Here is an 18,748-nt window from a genome sequence, read left to right as displayed (position 1 = left end):
GGCTATACGGAAAGCAACCACAGGGCAACCCACAGGGGCGGTACCTGAACCGAGACTAATAGCCGATTCACTCGAAGAGAGGCGGGTTCAACGTGCCCTAATACCGTAATGTGGGCCCAAACAACCACTAGCCGTCGACTGAACTGCGTTTTCCAGCAAATACTCCATCCATCTTCACAGACAACTATGACCGCCATCAGCAACTGGCACCTCTCCTGAGAGTAACCTTCTGATTCTCCATGTTCTTATGAACCCACGAACAGGGAGGGTGGGTGGACAACGTCCAGCTCTGCAGGGCTGACTAAAACTCTGCCCATCCAACTTATAGCCTCTGAACCCCTCCCTATGACACTGGATGGGCGTACCAAAATAGCTAACCATTAATACTCCAGAGAATAGCTCAGTTAAAGATACAGCAAAGCTTTTATTATTCTTCGTTCCTATTCAGATCTCAGTTCTTATTGTCACTAACGCTGAATTTTGTGGCACCATAGGTCTGTAAGCTCACATATTTGGGACTGTTTTTTGTCGAATGAGGGTGTGGATTAGGGTGTGACCTGTCAGATTTGGAGTGTGGATGATTTTTTCCCCTGAACTTTTGTGAGGTATGGATAAAATCCAAATTAGTTGACTAATCCAAAGTGGCAGCCCACGTCTATAGCCCAGTGTCCTAATGGGGTCTGATGCAAGTTAAAAAGATCAGACTGCAGTCATTTGAGCTGCTGTGATATTATGAATCTACACACACCTTTTCTGCAGAGCAAGTCTGCAAGCCTGCCAGTTATTCTTTGCCTGCTCAGTTAGAGAAACACCTCCCTCCTAACAGGGCAATTTTCTGTACAGGGATTTCATAGAAACACTCCAGCTATTTAATGTGTCTTATTCAGCTCAGTAATACACAGACTTTGATATATTTTTGCCAGTTACTTTAGCAACTCGAGGTGCTTAGCAACTCGAGGTGCAAGTACATCATTTAACAAACTGTTGTTGACACGTAAAAAAGTTAGTAAATTAATATTCTAAATAACAAAACTGTTTACTGTTCAAAAATTAGAGCAAAAACAGTGGCAGTTATGGACAAGGGTTATAGCAGTACAGAAGGGTTTGAATTTATCTAATTTATAGTAATGGCATGATGTGTAACAAAGGATCGTGGGTAATTTTAGTTTTGAAAACCTGTCAGCTGGGGGTAGAGGGTAGAGAAAGGAATGGGAATAGGATTGGGTTTAATTTCCCCGCCATTTAGTATTAATGTGAATGACGGATGTTATCTGAATAGCTGTACTGAGATAAAACAAAATACCCACAGATGGGAAAAGGGCACTGCCACCTAGTGACCAAATTATTACAAAAAAATAGAAAACTTCTTGCTGGATATTACAAAGCAGAGCTCAGACATGGGAAAAGCCTTTCTTATATTCTTGTATAATTTGCCCTTAACGCCCTCTTTGGAAACATTACTAACATGGTTTTATTTGTTGTAAAGAGGCTTTTTATAAAAAAAAATAATTCTATAACTGAGCGCAAGGCTCAAGATTTTCAGTATCTCTGATAATTTTAGATCTATGGTCAGTTCCAAGTTTTGAAGATTTAGTTTATGTTATAATGTTTCCTGTACCGGGTCTATTATTTTGTGGCTGCAAGTCCTTTTTTCGTATCTGCTTTAATCTTATATCTACGGAGCGTTGCACAATAAAACTTCTTATCTTTCTATAATTCATTCCACAGCTGTATCAGATTTTGTCTATAGCAATATTTGCGGAATAAAGAAGCTTAAATACTCAATCCTATGTCTACACCACTTCTATTATCTGTTCCAGTGGTGGAAGTGGATATTGAGAAGTGACGGTATGGAAAACGTAAGTGGAATTTGATAGGTTGACCACGAAGGCAATAGGAGAAGGAGATATCCGGGTTCTCCATTTTCCTCCCACACTCCAAAAAACATACTGGTAGGTTAATTGGCTGTTATCAAATTGACCCTAGTCTCTCTCTCTGTCTATGTGTGTGTTAAGAAATTTAGACTGTAAGCTCCAATGGGGCAGGGACTGATGTGAGTGAGTTCTCTGTACAGCGCATGCGGAATTAGTGGCGCTATATAAATAAATGGTGATGATGATGATTTATCTAGCAGCAAAGCATCCTGGGACATTTTGCGCAAACCAGTCTTTCCTACTCTCCCGAGAATGTCCGGGAGACTCCCAAATTTTTCCACACTCCTGGCAGAGCAGTCCACCCTGCATCAATCCAATCGAGCCATTGAGGCCTCGCCCCCACGGCGCGATAATGAAAGCCCCTCCCCCCCTCTCAATTGTCTCGGAGAGGATGTCCGAAAAGTGTGCAAATATTATCTGTTACACATCAATTGAAGCACAAACTGTGCAGCTTGTGAATATCTCACTCTAGCACACTGTTGTCATGTACTATGTATATCTGGATGTAGATAGATATTCTATTTTCACTACAAAGCGTTGAGTTGGAGAAGAGCTGTACAGCCACCCTCCGAGCCTGGTTGTAGGCTCCAGCTCCCTACAGCTGCTGCAAGGTGCGTGCAAGATTTATGGATTTCTATAAATACATTCTCAAAAAGATTTAGTGTTCTTAGAGCCTCAGCTGGCTGCAGGCACTTGTCAGTGAGAATGAGACACAGGAGTTGTTAGACTCGAAATTAACTCGCTGGAGAAGATTTGCACGGCGTGGCGGGCGGGCGGCTCGCACCCATACGACAAACTTTACCTCACAATTAGGCACGAGGGATTACGTGTCACTTTAGGTTACCTTCTCGTTTCTCGTGAAATGCGGCATTTTGCAATGCAAAAAAAAAAAGGAGTTAAAAATGCCCCCTGTCCATCCTGCTTTACCATCAAAAACCCTTTTTGTATTTTGCATTCTCTCTGCTTATGTAACCCCTCTTACTTATTATGTGTTTCATACTGCACTAAGTATGACATCAAGATCAGTTGAGAACAAAGGAAGGTAAAGGAAACAGATGATAGATTAGTCGAATTAGCTTTGAACTCTCAGGATCACAAACAGCCCTGTCAAAAAAGATAAAACCGCCGTCTTCTGCCTTCACAGGCAAAGTATTTCCCAGTAAATTGACTGGGACGTGACAAACCACGTTATTCCGTTCCACGCTCAGGGAATGCTGGGTAACTAGGAATCTGCATGGCAACAATTTTGGTTTGAGGGACAGGACAAATCTATGCCATCAATAAGTGGGAAGTTTAAAGTAACATTATCTTTTATTTTTTGTGGCGGGGTTGCTTTTTTTAAATTTATTTATGAAGAGAAAATATTATAGGGTTTTACTTCCTAGATAACATATTTATTTTGAATATCTCAAATCTGAGAGTATATATTATTTAAAAATGAGTATTAAGTAATAGCAGAAAACCATTTCACCATCTTATTAGGATAAGTTATCCGTTTGGGTGTTCACTTGGAGCCGAAAGATAATGTCTAGTTTTGCCTTTAAAGTGTGCTCGCCTTCTGCACACCATGGGGGCAGCCATTTTGTGAGCTGAACCACTGTTCATGAAAATGCAGCCAATCGATTCGCTAGGAACCGGTTACATCGCTGAGGCATGAGGCACTGATTCCCGGGGGTGCCCGACAATCACTGCTGATGCGCCGTCACGTGATTTTAATTACACTTTAGTACATTTTTTCCACTTTTCTTGTTCTGCAGTCGCCTCCTTATTCTCTGGCCTTCCGAATGGGCGTGACCATTATTATATTTCACACTTTGTCACTTTCACTTTAATGGTTTTTTTCATAGATCTAGGCTCTTATGGGCTCTGCAATCCCCAATAATCTATGGGGGGGGGGAGGGGGCATTGAGGTTTTCATCCCCCAGGAACCCTTTGATGCCCACCTGGGTTGGGCGAGTTTCCAGACCCTGGGTGAAGCTTCAGTGGTTCCCAGGGTAAAGGGACCCCTCTTTGCCTTGCGGTGAAGGGGATGTGAAAACCCTTGCCCCCTAGAGGACCTTTTGGTTTTGGGGGGATGATAGAGGGTCCCTTCCTTCCTTTTTTTTTTTTTTTTTTTTTTTTTTTTTTTTACTCTTGGGGCACGAAAGTACCGGTCACAGGCTTTCAATCATTTTTTTTTTTTTACAGTCACTGATTCTTACTGAATTGATATCCTTCATTCTCATGAAAATTGGTGCAGCCCACAAAATGGCTGCCCCCACTGCATGAGGCAAGAGGTAACAGAGGAGGAAATGCAGGGCTCAAATGAATAAAAACAAGTGTGCTAGTAACTTAACCATGTATTTCAGTGAGCGTTTATAGAAAATAAAAAAATATAAGCTGTACTGAATATGATAATAAAACAACGTATGCTGTATTTTATTTTAACGTTGTGTGGGCAGCTGAGGACACATCTCTTCAGCAGGTGAAAAGTCTGCCTCTTGAAATATGTGTAACTGTTTGCAATGCACTCATGCCTTTATTATCTCGCCCAAACGCTGCCAATCCAAGGAACAAAGTGCCCCTCCTTTACCTTTGGTCACAGACAGTATAAAATATATTTACTTTTTTGACAGCTTATGAAACACACAAGTGTTTGTCCAAAGAGCGAGGTTTCTACTAAGATGTCTGATAACACTGACATTACCGAAGCCAGAGATAACGAAAACCGTTATAAGACCATGAGCGTCTTGACCTACTTGTAATAATTATTTGTCGTTGTGGCGTGACGAACTGTCGTCCTTATAAACAACATAAAATGGCCGACATTTCGCTGGTTTGCTTTTGTTCCAGTGCATAGCTTGTTTTTTAAAAATAATATAGGCTGTTAATTTTCAGTGAAATCTGAATTTTTTATTCATAGCTAATTTCAAAAAGAATAAACCACATCTATTTAGTCACGTCAGTCACCTTAGTAGGCCATTTATTGACTGACTCAGAGCTGGTTACATTCATTACATGTGGTATGCTGAGCCTATACATAACGTTATATTGTTCTTCAAGGCTTAGGCTCTTGTAATGGAGAAAGTATACATATGGGAGAAGATTTACTAAGCCTTCTAAACAAGAAAAGTGGAAGTGTTGCCCATAGCAACCAATCAGAGTCTAGCTATCATGTTCTAGAATGTAGTAGATAAATGATAGCTGGAATCTGATTGGTTGCTATGGACAACACCTCCTCTTTTCCTTTTTGGAAGGTTTAGCAAACCTACCCCATGGTTTCCATCATTCCCTCTGCCACTGTATAAGAACATAAGTGATGGGTGCGGTTTGCCGGCCACTGCTGTGTCAGAGATTGGTGGGATTTGAAACCTTCCAACGAGAGTCTTCCCCCATCAATTAGATCAATTGTTTTACATTATAAAAACAATAACCAGACATTAACTCCTCTAAATAATATATGACTCTTAGGCCCTTAATATTGCTGCTTTATCGTGTCGTCGCATCTCAGTTTATTAGATGCTTTTGTACTTTACAGGGTTTACCTATCCATTGTGTAGTAAATCATACGACTGTAGTAAGTCATTAAATAGTTCTACACGCTGTATAAAAACACTCCCAATATCTTGTATTTTATTTCTTTATATATTTCACACGCGCTTAGGAGCCTATCTATTATATCATCATTATATAGATAATATATATCATAATATATATCATATACATCAAGAGGATACTGCCAGTAAGAGTGAAGCACGAGCAAACCTATATGACAAAGATCGATGCAACCCTTCTTCTATTATCGCCATCTCAGGATTTTTTATTTATTGTCTTTTATTAAGTGGAACCGTAAGACTAAGGAGTGTGGTTTAATAAAGGCTGGAAAGGCCAAAATCCGGTGAAAACAGCAGCCTGGGGTTGGCTGTAACTATCGCTGGTAACCGCCTTCGCCGGAGGGTCCCTGTCGATGCTTTGCTGAGCCTACTTATCAAGACCAGCTGCGGTACAAGTACAGCGAGTACTAATGCCATCTCGGGGTGGCGGCAAGAAGAGCGTGCTTTATTAAAATAAAGGAAATTTTTTTTATTTTTTTAAAATATATATTTCTTTTTATTGTTTTTTTGTTTTTTTTACTTAATACATTTTTTTTCTAATGGAATTTGGAGCTTGGCTTACAGTTCCAGTGTCGTACAAATACAACGACGGGTAGGATTCAGATGAAATGCTACAAGGCATCGACTCTTGTGACTCCTGTGCCTATGGACCGGAGCCAAACTGGAGGTTACCAGGAGGTTACCCTGTCTGCCTGCCTCCAAAATACCCATCCAGTGCTGCTCAGACTGCCAGCTATCTTGTAAATGTGACACTAGTCTCAGTAATGCGGGCTCCCAATATATACTCCCACCTGTTACACTAGCTGCTCGCTCAGACCCCATGTTTGCCGTTTTAAACAGTTTGCGCACCAGTCTGCATTCCTCTCTGTCTACAGTTGGTCATTGCCGTGTCCTGCACGGTACATTATATGTGATACACGCAAAGAATGTGTCAGGAATACAACTGCTGTTCCAGATGGCAGCTACTAGCCAGTAGCTTGACAGGCCACGGAGATCTTCACTGAGAAGCCCGGACATGGAGATAGCTATTGTTTTTATTTTGTGTGTTTTTAAACTCTAGTGTTGTTCTTGCTGTATATAATTGGGAGATGGAGCAACCTAGGAGGATACTGACAGACAACGAGCACTGCGCAGGAAACGCTGCTTCAGATCCCATCGTCAGCTCCTTCTCTGTTATTGCAAAAACATTTCCAGTTAAAAACCAGTTATATGTGATATTACTCCCCTGCCATAACCCTGCCTCAGAAAATATTTATTTTAATAGGGGTCAGAAAAATATTCATTTGAAAGAGCCCCAGACTGAAACAAATAGTGTGTTTAATAAATATTTTTTTCTTCAATATCTCCGCTAACACCGTACTGAGATGTACAAGTACTGACGCAATATTTAAGAGATAGGTTCCGCCATGCACCAGCCGGTGATACTTAACGCTAGTTGGATTATTGCCAGCAATAACCCCCTTAAATATATAAGGCGAAGTGAAACCAAGCCCCATCGGCCATACCCATTTCCAATATCAGTAACAATTCTACCCTCAGCCGCCAAACATTAGCTTGTAAATTCAGATACAGGTTTTATGGGCAGACGGATATAATGAAACCGTTAGTTTGTGATAACACGTGCAGTTCATCTTATAACTGATGTAATAGAACTGTTCTTTGTGTGTGTGTGTGTGTGTGTGTGTGTGTGTGTGTGTGTGTGTATGTAATATATATTTATATAACATTTGCACCCCTGTTATAATACCCGCTATATATCATCATCACCATTTATTTATATAGCGCCACTGATTCCGCAGCGCTGTACAGAGAACTCACTCACATCAGTCCCTGCCCCATTGGAGCTTACAGTCTAAATTCCCTAATATACACACAGACAGAGAGAGAGAGATTAGGGTCAATTTTGACAGCAGCCAGTTTACCCACCAGTAAGTTTTTGGACGGTGGGAGGAAACCAGAGCACCCAGAGGAAACCCACGCTATATATATATATATATATATATATATATATATATATATATATATATATATATAGCGGGTATTCTAACGGTTTCAGATGTTGGTTGAACCGATTTTTGCTAAATGCAGTTGGCAATGCATATGACTGTATATGCTTGAGTATAATAAACAGTGACGAGCCAAACATGATATACTTTTAAATTCCATTTAATTCCTGTTAAAGAAAATAGGAAAAATCAAGGGATTTAACAATGTAAGCTCATTATTTACATTTGCTGTGTTTATGATGTTATAATATCACGGAATCATACCAGTGTCCTGTACATCACCGGCTGAGCTAGTTCCAAGTATACAATCTTTAGATCCCCATAACAGGTGCCTCCCGCACAGACATGCTAATTGGCCCGGGCTGTAAAGCATATGCGTAACGTGTCACACATTCACCTGTTAAAACAGCTATTTAGAATTTGCCACTAATCCCCTTTGACGGGTCACTTTACACGGACAGCACACACTGCCTCTGTCTGTAGGCTGAAGGCCTCATTCTCTACTTGAGTTATTGTACTATACTGGTCCGAGCCGCCCTGTCACTCTGGGGTTAAGTGTCTTTAGTTTCATGCTAAAACTGAATTGTTAATCCTGCTATCATTTTGACGAGAAACTTGATATGTAAAAGGTCTGACTCCCTTCCCTATGTACTTCTGAGAAGACCGTTGTGCCAACCATCTTTAAAGGGGAACAAACTTATTTTATTTTTTTTTAAATGCTCTGTAAAACTGAATCTACTTAAACATTACAATGTATGACTTTCAAACTTAGTTTTCCTGATATTTAGTGTTTTGTTGATTCGGGAGAAAAATGTGAAAGTTTGCCAGAATCTCTTCAATGTTAGATCGATTGAAGTAAAATTAGCTAAAATCGAACAGGTTCCGCCATGTTTGAGCCAATTTGCACACGAATAAGCCACTTTGCGCGTGTGCAAACTGACTCTAACCCGTCAGAGTTTTAAATCGATGCACTTGGTAACGGTTCTCAGTTTCAATCAGTGACCTGGAACTTCAAATAGAGTGATGTTCGTAGTTAAAATTAAAGATATATTAGAAACGGTTAGCTTAGTACAATTAGCGAACAGCGAATGCAGATCCGCCAATGTGATCTGTGAACGCAAACCCTTAAACTTCGAATTGATTATTATACTGCGAACATGTTTGCAACCTCCAAACTAGTGAAATTCGACCAAATTTCTAACCAGTTCCAAATTTTAGACTTTATTTTGCTGTTATCGGTAGAGAGAAACTAGTAAAAGGTTAAAACTATCGACACATATACTGGTTGTATTCAGAGCTCTTAAGGTTAAATTGTTTGAGACCCCACACACAGCGCAACTTCTATCTGGCCAACCAAAGCAGACTAAAATGTATTTCGTATGACGACTCCATGTGGCTTAAACCTCTACTCTGTGCTGTTGGAGGACCCTGCTCCTTCCGCTAACTAACTCTCAGTCTGTTCCTTCTCGCTAACGTACAGCCCCTGTCACATAGCGGCTTGCGAAGCGTGATGATGTGGACGGGCTCCGCCCACCTCTTCTCCGTCTGGGCAGGCTTCAGAGAAAATTGACACTCCCTTTCGGGAGTCCAGGAGATCGCGCACGCATCAGAAGTCTCCCGGAGATTTTGGGAACTCTACCAGTAGCATGACTTATCTCACATTATTGCACAGTGGCACAGTGGTTAGCATTGCTACCTCACAGCGCTGGTGTTCGTGGGTTCGATTCCGACCAGGGCTTATGTGGGTTTCCTCCAAGTGCTCCAGTTTAGCAAACAGGGAATTTAGAGTGTGAGATGGGGCAGAGACTGATGTGGATCATTCTCTGTACAGCGCTGCGTAATATGGTTGACGCAGTAATTCTCTATTCTTATGTGTCAGAGCGGTCTATCTCCTGGGTTAAAATAAAATATCCCTGAAATCAATTGAACAGTGCCAATCTGTGGAAGAAAGGCAGAATGCTTAGTTGGTATTAACAATCAATCTATATTGAATTACGATGCATCATATTGTACAGCAATAATCACAGTCATATATAATTAGTGCACTAGATTGTTTATTGTTACCTTGGAAGAGGTGCATCCATAGAGCACGATAGAGAATACCCCACAACCCATTAATAGTATTGATGTCTCTCTGACAGTATTTGTTGAACGTGAGGATTATTGAGATCAATGTAAAGCTCAGGGTAGCACATTCCTGCCTTGTGAATGGCTGACCTTTGCCCCAAACGTATGTCTTGTGACGTAACGTGTTATGTAAAGTGTCAGAGCTGGCATGTCATATTGTGTGTGATCTGTGCTGTGAGCAGGTGGGGGGGTCTGACCCCCGGGGGTCAGAGATTTTCATCTTAAAATCAGCACCAGGTTGACGGTCATCTAATAATAGCTGTAATTACGCTACATCAGCAGAAACGTTTTCTTCAGGCTCACAGATGTCGCTAATGAAGGGGCTGTAGTTTCATGCATAGAGGTTTAGCAAACAAAATGGCTGCCCACATGGTAGATCATTTAATTGTGCAGGTGACATATACTTTAACCTTGTACGCTGAAACTTATACTTAAATTTGATTAAGTAGTTTTATAACCAAAGTGTAATAATGTGCAGCCACTATGAAGCCCAAAGGTTAGGGGGCCCCGGCTTATGACAGTATCGCCACTTTCAGGCCCACGTGGGAGACGCCCCGTTCAAACTGTGCTATGGTGCCCGGCATTACAGAGATCCGCCCCTGATGTTGCATAATTAATATTTTTATGTTGGGCATAACTCCTGATACGTGAAATAGGACTTCTGCCTGAAATAACCTGTTGAAAATGCCTATATACACTATTTCTGCCATTTGACATATCAGGTTGTGAATAACGGACACTCATAAGCAACATCTGTAACCATTAATACATACCGATACAGAATTTAGAATTTGGGCAGTCCACGACATATTTGTGAGTGAGGCCACAACGTAGAACCTTTTGGTGCCTAAAGACCTAGGGCTCATTACTGTGTTTTTCTTGCGTTTTGGAGTCGATAACGCTGTTCCCTCTTTTATACCTGTGTGTGGGCACAACGCGGTTCGCTTTGAAGTAACGTAACTCTGGCAGGGAATTGGTTAACTGTCAGCTATTACTCCCAGCCCTGGTTACACTATGATTAGCCTAAGACATGTATAATTGCACCTGGATTAACTCAAATTACAGCTGTGCTGTCTTTCCATCCAACAATCCGGATGTGCTCAGGTCGGCGCTGTGTAAGGTGAACTCTCCTACACGTAGCTGTCACCCCAGAGATCTGGGACCTGTATAAAAACACACAGCCTTTATATGGACATAGAACTCCTCAGATCTTACAGTAAGGGTACATTATACCATATGGTTTATATCGTTGGCATATTAGGGATAAAACAGTAGACAGGCCAAGATTTGCCCCCTTCTTTTCCCGTCTGATAGCGCTGGCACAAATGGTAATAGAATATTTTGTGTAGATGGGAGTTTTTAGGCATCTGCTAAATTCCCCCAAGTTAAATTTTGCATATATAAAACCAAAAAATGTTGTTCCATGATAAGACAATATCCAGACTGTCGCCCTTTATTTTCTGCCTCCCTATTGTCAGGTCTATGTGCTATTTTCACATATCCGGGCTCGTGCGTCACCTCAAGATCAACAAACTCCCCCTCGCCCCTGTTCCACTTCCCTTCCGAATACATACGCCAATCTTCCTATTGCCTAAGCACTCATGTTTTTGGGAGCTGTACCTATTTTAATGACATCCTAGTGAATGGATGGGCTTTTATTCTCGTATGCATTTGCAGTCAAGGATATTGTTAAAGTGTCACTGAAGGTTATGTCAGGGGTGGAGAGTGGCGGCCTGCTGTAAATAACACGTCTTTTACACACGTGAGGTTTTACGATATCCATAACCCTCTAAAACATTCCCAAGTCATGTCTATGTTGTATGTAGTTGCGTGTTCGTGATGTTTGCAATGTTTATACCATATCCCCCGTACCGCCATAGGCTGTGGCACGCACCAGTGTGATAAAGCCACGCCCCCAGCATGTCATGACCCCTCCCCCATTTTTCGCTATCCCATATTCCAAATCTCAAATGCTTGGAGATATGGCAGTATTCCCCAATATCTACAATTCTTACAGTCCTTATAATGTCACATATATATTTATGAATGTTATTTTTTTATTTTAGACTCGGTGTTTCTTCTGTAATATTTTGTTTCTGTTTATATTTTGCAGGCACCGACAACTTCGCGAATTTCTAGGTATCTTAAGACTGATGTCAGACGCCACTTCAGAAATGTAGGTATCATATCATTCCCAGGGGTCGATTTATCAAACCTTCTAAAAAGCAAAGTGGAGGTGTTGCCCGTAGCAGCCAATCAGATTCTAGCTGTTATTTATCCAGTACGTTCTAGACAATGATATTTAGAATCTAAATGGTTGCTATGGGCAACGGCCTCACTTTTTCTTTGTAGAATGTTCGATAAATCTACCTCTCAGTTTTTAAATATGAATATCTTCTGGACCCATTTTATTTGACTGTAAAAGAGCAATTATTGTTCATTGTGTGTATCTTTATATATCTTTATATATATATATAGTTCGACCTAAACAAGTTGTATTCTGTCCTCTCGATGGAATCGCTGCCCGCCATTAGTCTGTTGTTCTAGGAAGAAACACAGCAAAGAGCTGTAGCTGGTAATCATTAACAGACGTTATTTTCTGTGGCATTAATGCCTCATAGAGAGATAATTATTAAACCTTCCTCTCCACCTGTTGTGCATCCAATTGGAAGAATTATGTTTCTATTGTAATTATTTTTGCTTTCTGGGTCGCTCAGTGAACCGGGGAATTATACACTTAAATGGGTGTTCCACCTTCAGCCAATGTCAACATGAATACATCAGTTGGTTCGCACACATGTGCTTTTCATCTGTGTGTTCTATACAATCATCATCATCATCGTTCATTTATAAGGCGCCGCAAACGCTGCCTGCAGGGGGCGGACGATCGGGATAACAGATATTACAAACAGCAAATCATACCTAGGAGCCCAGTTATTATAGAGACAACACATTTCTCCTCCAAAAACCGTTAGCTAAGACTTCTCCCTATTTATCATATATAGAAAATCTTTATTATCGCTGTTTAATAGTAAATAAGATAGATAGAAAGAGAACAAGGACAGACGAGGTTAAGAGAGAAGGGGGGGGCATGAGACGGATGGTAAAGGGGGCCCTGTTTGTAAGGGCTTACAATCTAGCGGGAGATCGTTGTGTAGTTTTGTGCCCTTTAGTGGGACTCAGAGCTTTGTATTCAGTTTTATCTAGTGCAGAAAAGCAAATCGGGGTCCTATCTTAGGACAATGAAAGTGCACAACTATTGTGTCTATTTGTTAATATGCGTCTAATTAATCCAGCTTCAGGTGCACACTGGGCATACACAATACACGATAATCATATTTATTTTTGCTTTGGGGTTTATTTAGTAGTAGTGTGGTCTACAGTAAATAGGGGTGTGGCTGCCCTGATGGGGGTGTGGTTTTGGTGGATTGGGCGGGGTTAAAGGAGAAGGCAGGACTTAATTTGTCACGATTTTGCGCTCAGGATAAGCCCCATTTCATTTTGTGTTTTCTTGCACACCCGGCTTTACTGAAAGCCATTGTTGTAAAATAATTATTTTACTGATATCTTTTATAATTTAATGTGGGATTAAATATGGGATTAGTGTGTTGTTGAAGTCATAGATATTGTATTTTAAGGACTAGGATGAAACCAGCTGGTTACACTCTACAGCCTGGTTTCCAGTTTGTCTGTACGATGTCTGCTCTTCGTATAGTTAAGGTGCCGTAAGTATGGTAAAGTGGTAAGTTAACCCTTACTTGCACTGACCCAGTATTGAGGCAGCTGAGCAAAGCATTTGCAAAGGTCGCCCTTTTACACAAATGATATAAGTCCAAATGTATGTGAATATAGAGGTGACACCACAATCTATCTGTATCAGTGTGATAGGAGCCTCATATCACTACTCTGTGCTGCTGGGGGACCCTGCCCCTTCCACTATATAGCTCTCAGTCTGTGGCTTCCTGCTGCCTCCATTCCCCTCCTCACCTCATGTCACTGCCCCTGTCACATACAGCCCTGTCCTCACTAACACATCACTCATCTCCTGATATACTCTGTGCTGCTGGGGGACCCTGCTCCTTCCACTATATAACTCTCAGTCTGTGGCTTCCTGCTGCCTCCATTCCCCTCCTCACAAATAGTTGTAGTGTAAAAAATCTTTAAACAACTTTGGAGGAAATCAATCTGCACCGTGTGACGTAAAAATTACAATTCTATATGGAAAAAATTAAAAAAACAAACAAAAAACAGATCTAAAGTGAATGATTCTATTCCTGGCTTTCTGGCTTCACCAGGCAAGAATCCGAAGAACCACAGAATAAACGCAGGATTAGTGAGAGGAGAGGCCATTAACTTTGACTGATCCGCCAATTGGTTCCATCCTCACTTTTGCTCATGAAACTTTGCAGGTAGCTGACGGAGAATTGGATCACGGGGGGATGAAGAGTGACCTTGTGGTCGGCCGGTCAATCCCCGGGGAGTCACTTGTTCTTCTGCAGCTCTTCAATCCATCATCCTATTTAATAGTGTTACCAATTGATCTGGAATGCAGATTTGTGTGGTGTACCACATACACGCCGCCCATCCAAACACTGTCATCAGAGGGAAGGGTGACCACAGACAGCTCACCACTCGCGTTAATCCAAAATACACTACACCGCTCAGCACCACACACGTGTTCCTGTGAGCTGACAGCACACAGGTATCCTGTCTCTGGCAGAAATATGGCCGCTGCTATGTCGGCGCAAACGGTATCTTGGTTATAGATTGTGCAGAGTAAAAAGAGATTGGTGTAAAAACTACTATATGGCACTGTTTGTTATTCGCTCGCTCGTGTTAACACATCTGCTACCGGGTGCAACAAATACTATTTATGTCCTAGTCCTCGGCTGTGGTTAACCGGCACGTTGATGAGAACTCCTTAACCCTGTGGGTGCCTGGGGGTGGGAGGTGCATTATGAGTTTTGTGGTGGGTAGCCAGGGGGGCCGCATCCAGCCAATCAGAAGGTCTCCTGACCTGTAATAACTCACTGCCCTAAGCTGACTCTATGTACAGCTATTTAGATGGCCAGTTTGGTTGTTCATTGATCCTAAATGACCCAATCTTCAGTCCCAGGCAATGTGGTTGGATGGTAACAATGCGTGCCATCGTTGGATGACCGGATCTCTCCAATTGGGTTGCACAGGTGTTTGTGAGATCAGGGTGTGCACCCCCCTGTAGTTACACGTCCGCTGCAGGGGGCAGCAGAGTAAGCTGTGATTGTATGTATTACTAGCCTGTCATTATATCGATCAAGGATTGTGTACGTCAGTTATGTCAGCTCTCTGATCATTCAATCTTTCTGCACGGGGATAATAGGCAGGTACAACGGGGGCTGTGCAGATCACTATAGCCGCTAGTTGTATCTAATTTCCATGGACAGTCCCAGCTTTTAATGATTTGTCCCAGTAAGTATTGAAGGGTCCCTGTGTTTGGTGTTATATTGGAAGAAACATATTTTAATGGCCATTAACGGGCAACATTTTGAAAATCAAATGACACATTGATTTATTAGTATGTTATTTATATGATACTTACGTATTGCAAAGCACTTTACAGAGACTATATTATCATCCACTGCCTCAGTGGAGCTTATAATCTATATTCCCTACCATACAGACACTGTACAGACTGGTACTGGGCTAGCTGGCTTCTGCTGAACTGAACCCCAGTCTGTCCTTAGGGTGTGGGAGGAAACCTAACCAAACACTGGGAGGACACACAAACCACACAGATAGGGTCCTGGTTAGCCTAGAACCTCTGACCCCAATGCTGTGAGACAGCAATACTACCCACTGTGCCACCGTACCCTCTAATCATTCCTCCTAACGGCACTTGTGGCAATTTGTGCAACTTCAGAAACAAATGCCAAGACGTAACCACTTATAGGACACAGAAATAAAGTTATACATTATAGTGTTTTGACGTGAATGAATTTTGGAGCCTTCTGTAAACTAGTAACTTGCCATTGTCTGTGCTGCACCCTTTATCATTATGTTGTGCTATATAGATCCGTCTCTTGCCCTGCACTCTTTCTTTGTGGGACACAGATTCTCCTGAATTTATTTATGATATATATAAAAGACTTTATTTCGGTAGGACCCAGGTAATGTGTAACTTCATAAATACGCAGAACACTCAGCAGTGAAATCATTGCAGCACCAAGTCATAAGAAATTCTGCACTGAAGGGGTTAATAGGCTTTAGCTATAGAGCAAAGCTGCCCGGTTGAGGCCCTCGGGCATGAGAGGAACTGGGGAGCATTAGCAGAGATTTGTACATCTTTACATTAAAGACGTGTTATGTGCGGCCCTTGGGGTGAATGGGGCCACATGTGATGGGCCAAAAATGGGGCCGTGTTCAGGCTGCTAGATGGCAAAACTGTGATGGTGTGACCTCTAGTGGTCATATGCTGGTACTGTACACCTCTAGTCTACATGTATGAGCTGAAGTAGACAACTTGCAACTCTTCAGTTGTTGTGGAACTGCAAGTCCCAGTATCTTCTGTCAGTATGCTGGGACTTGTGGTTCCACAACAGCTGGAGGGTCAGATGTTGCCTAGGCCTGGACTTCAATACCATTTGTGTCAGCCAGTCCTTGTGGGTTGCAAATAAACGTCATTGATGAAATCAGAATCACATGATGATACGTAGACAAGTGTGTAATAAGGTCCACATGCAATATAATGCTTGTTATATACCTTGTGCATGTTACTGATTCTGATTATATTATATGCATAATGATGTTTATATAGAACGCTGAATAGGGCGAATTTAAAGTTCCTTCTTTTTTAATGTTTTCCAGTTTAACTGCTATAATTCTGCTGATGTGGAGATTTTCCATTGAAAAGGACAATGGTAAGATATTACTCCATGGTAAGTATAACATTACTGTATACATCCAACTTATGCTCAGTATCCCCTTAATGTCAACATTTTATAGATCATAACTAATCCAGCTGGTCCTTATTTTCATTATTGATGTATAAGCGATTAATTGACATTAGCAAGTATTGGTCATTTTGAAACATTGTTACCTTATAAAGAACAGAATTATAATATTATTCCTAGTCCCACAAGCTTGGTAACCACCACAGTTATGAGATAATTGTTGGTAAGAATTTATTATAACAATTGTCCGTAAACAAAACCAAGTCTAACTTGGTTAGACATCATTTTAGTGTGTCTAAAGTGTGCTCATTGGCTGTTGTATTTTAAACACATTATATTAAAAAGATGTTTCATTGTTTTACTGTACTCAGTTGAGAAAACTGATACATGTGACTATCAGACAGCTGTATGCGGGGTCCTTTATCCAATTCGCCGACCAGGGCACACTTTAGGATTGAAAATAATAAATGTTATGTAACACACTTACCTAGGAATATTGAATATGGCCATATCTGGTTAATGGACGTTTAATTGGCAGCACTCACAGTTCAGTAAAGGTGACATTGTTTTGCTTCCATTCCCCCATAATCCCCTTTATTTTCTCCCAGAGCTCTCCTTTCTATCCTATCGAGGTGTGATAATCCACACTGGGCTGTAAAGTCACTTATCAATGTTTCCTGGTATTAAACATCTTATAGGGGTCTAGTAAGTCTCGTGGGCTCCCCCAGAGAACCCCCAAGTAACTTTAACGCCCAGCCGAAGCCTGTGGTCAAGGAGACCTGAAGATAGACACTAGAATGAAATGTTTGGTGCCCTAAGAGCTCTGATAATATATGAAAGGACGAGCATGTCACAATAACGTCTCTTTCTGGGTTGTATGTTCCCCATGTTTATCATATGCTGCCCAATTATGTTTTCACCCTGTTTAATAATAACTTCTAAACATTATATTTTGTTTCCCAAAACGTATGTACCCAAGAGCTCACTCTCTACCCGAGGCTGACTGTCCTTTGGGGTGAGGTAGTAGGTTGTTTAGTTTTGGGGGGTCAATCCCTGAGTGTCAGATAACTATACAATCTACTGTCTTTCCTGAAGTGGCTGTAATTTCTACGATGGAGGAACAAGATACGCAATGTGTCGCTGTGTGTATATTGTGCTGTGTGATGTTTTCTCCAATTATTCCCTAGTAGGATGAGCAGATCTCCAGCCCGTGCGCTTTGTCTCACAGCGGCAAGACGGGGACATATGATAGTAAAACAATCTCAAAGTCTTATTGTCATTATTCGTGTTTCAGAAAATAAAATACTCCTGTTTTTCCACGTATAAAGCAAGGCTGTCAGTCATTTCTGTATGTGATGAGATTATCTGGGACATGTCTAGCGTTTCCAAAAGGTTATTTAGGAGTCTAGTCTAAGATCTATCTATGCCACAAACGTACCGCGGTGAGTGCATTAGATGTGCTGATCGTCCAGTGGGGTTATTTGAATAATTTCTGTCCAAAGCTGTCTTAGCGGGGTGAGGTAGTAGGTTGTGTGGTTTCAGGGTAGTGTTTTTTGCCCCAATCAGGAGTTAACTATACAACCTACTGCCTTCCCTGACGGGCAGCGTGGCGTCCCGCGCACAAAGAGTCGCTTGTCAATAGAAACCCGCAAGCTGCAGATCTGTATCCCCAACACGTGACGGGACAGCAGCCTCTCCATAATGCATCTCGTATTATCTCAGCTCTGTGTGATTTCAAGCTGTTTATGTTGTTTACAGGAGGTTTACTGTTCCCCCTCCGTGCAGTCGGAAAATAAAATCAATAAAGATATGAAATCTGGGAATACTGTTTGCGATCGCCGTGTGTTTTCTTTTATAATACAAAATCCGCATGAAGCGCAGATTTAGTCATTTGTACAGTTATTAGGCGTGGAGCGGCTTGCAAAAGATTTGGTTTGTTTTGTAACGACAACAAATGAGTCCGACCACAGATATCCTGGCGTTGTATCAATACAGCTTCAAAATAAGACAGCTTCGGTGTCAACGAAATATTTTTCAACGTACATCTCCTAACGCAATCTACAAAGAGCCAGTATTGCTTTTATTGCTATTATAATGAATTTATATCTATATGTTAAATGAAACAATTGTTACAAATGCGCAGTTTGTACTCTGTCTTG

At 41.4% G+C, this 18,748-nt stretch overlaps 1 long non-coding RNA gene across 2 annotated transcripts in view; it reads left to right on the top strand.

The window, feature by feature from the left end:
* The window catches only part of LOC142153067 (uncharacterized), a 70,081-nt gene extending 51,669 nt beyond the window's left edge, over positions 1–18,412 (top strand). The window contains exons 4-5 of one of the 2 annotated variants that reach the window (XR_012691439.1): positions 11,774–11,836; positions 16,504–18,412. This is a non-coding gene — a long non-coding RNA (uncharacterized LOC142153067). Of the gene's footprint in view, positions 1–11,773 lie in introns of both variants that reach the window. The other variant, XR_012691438.1, reaches the window with a different exon arrangement.
* Positions 18,413–18,748: the final 336 nt, after the last annotated feature.

This window comes from Mixophyes fleayi, chromosome 4 (assembly GCF_038048845.1).
Source record: "Mixophyes fleayi isolate aMixFle1 chromosome 4, aMixFle1.hap1, whole genome shotgun sequence".
Lineage (NCBI taxonomy): Eukaryota > Metazoa > Chordata > Amphibia > Anura > Limnodynastidae > Mixophyes > Mixophyes fleayi.
The sequence above is the reverse complement of the archived record's forward strand: the minus strand, read 5'-3'. Positions and strand labels throughout refer to the sequence as shown.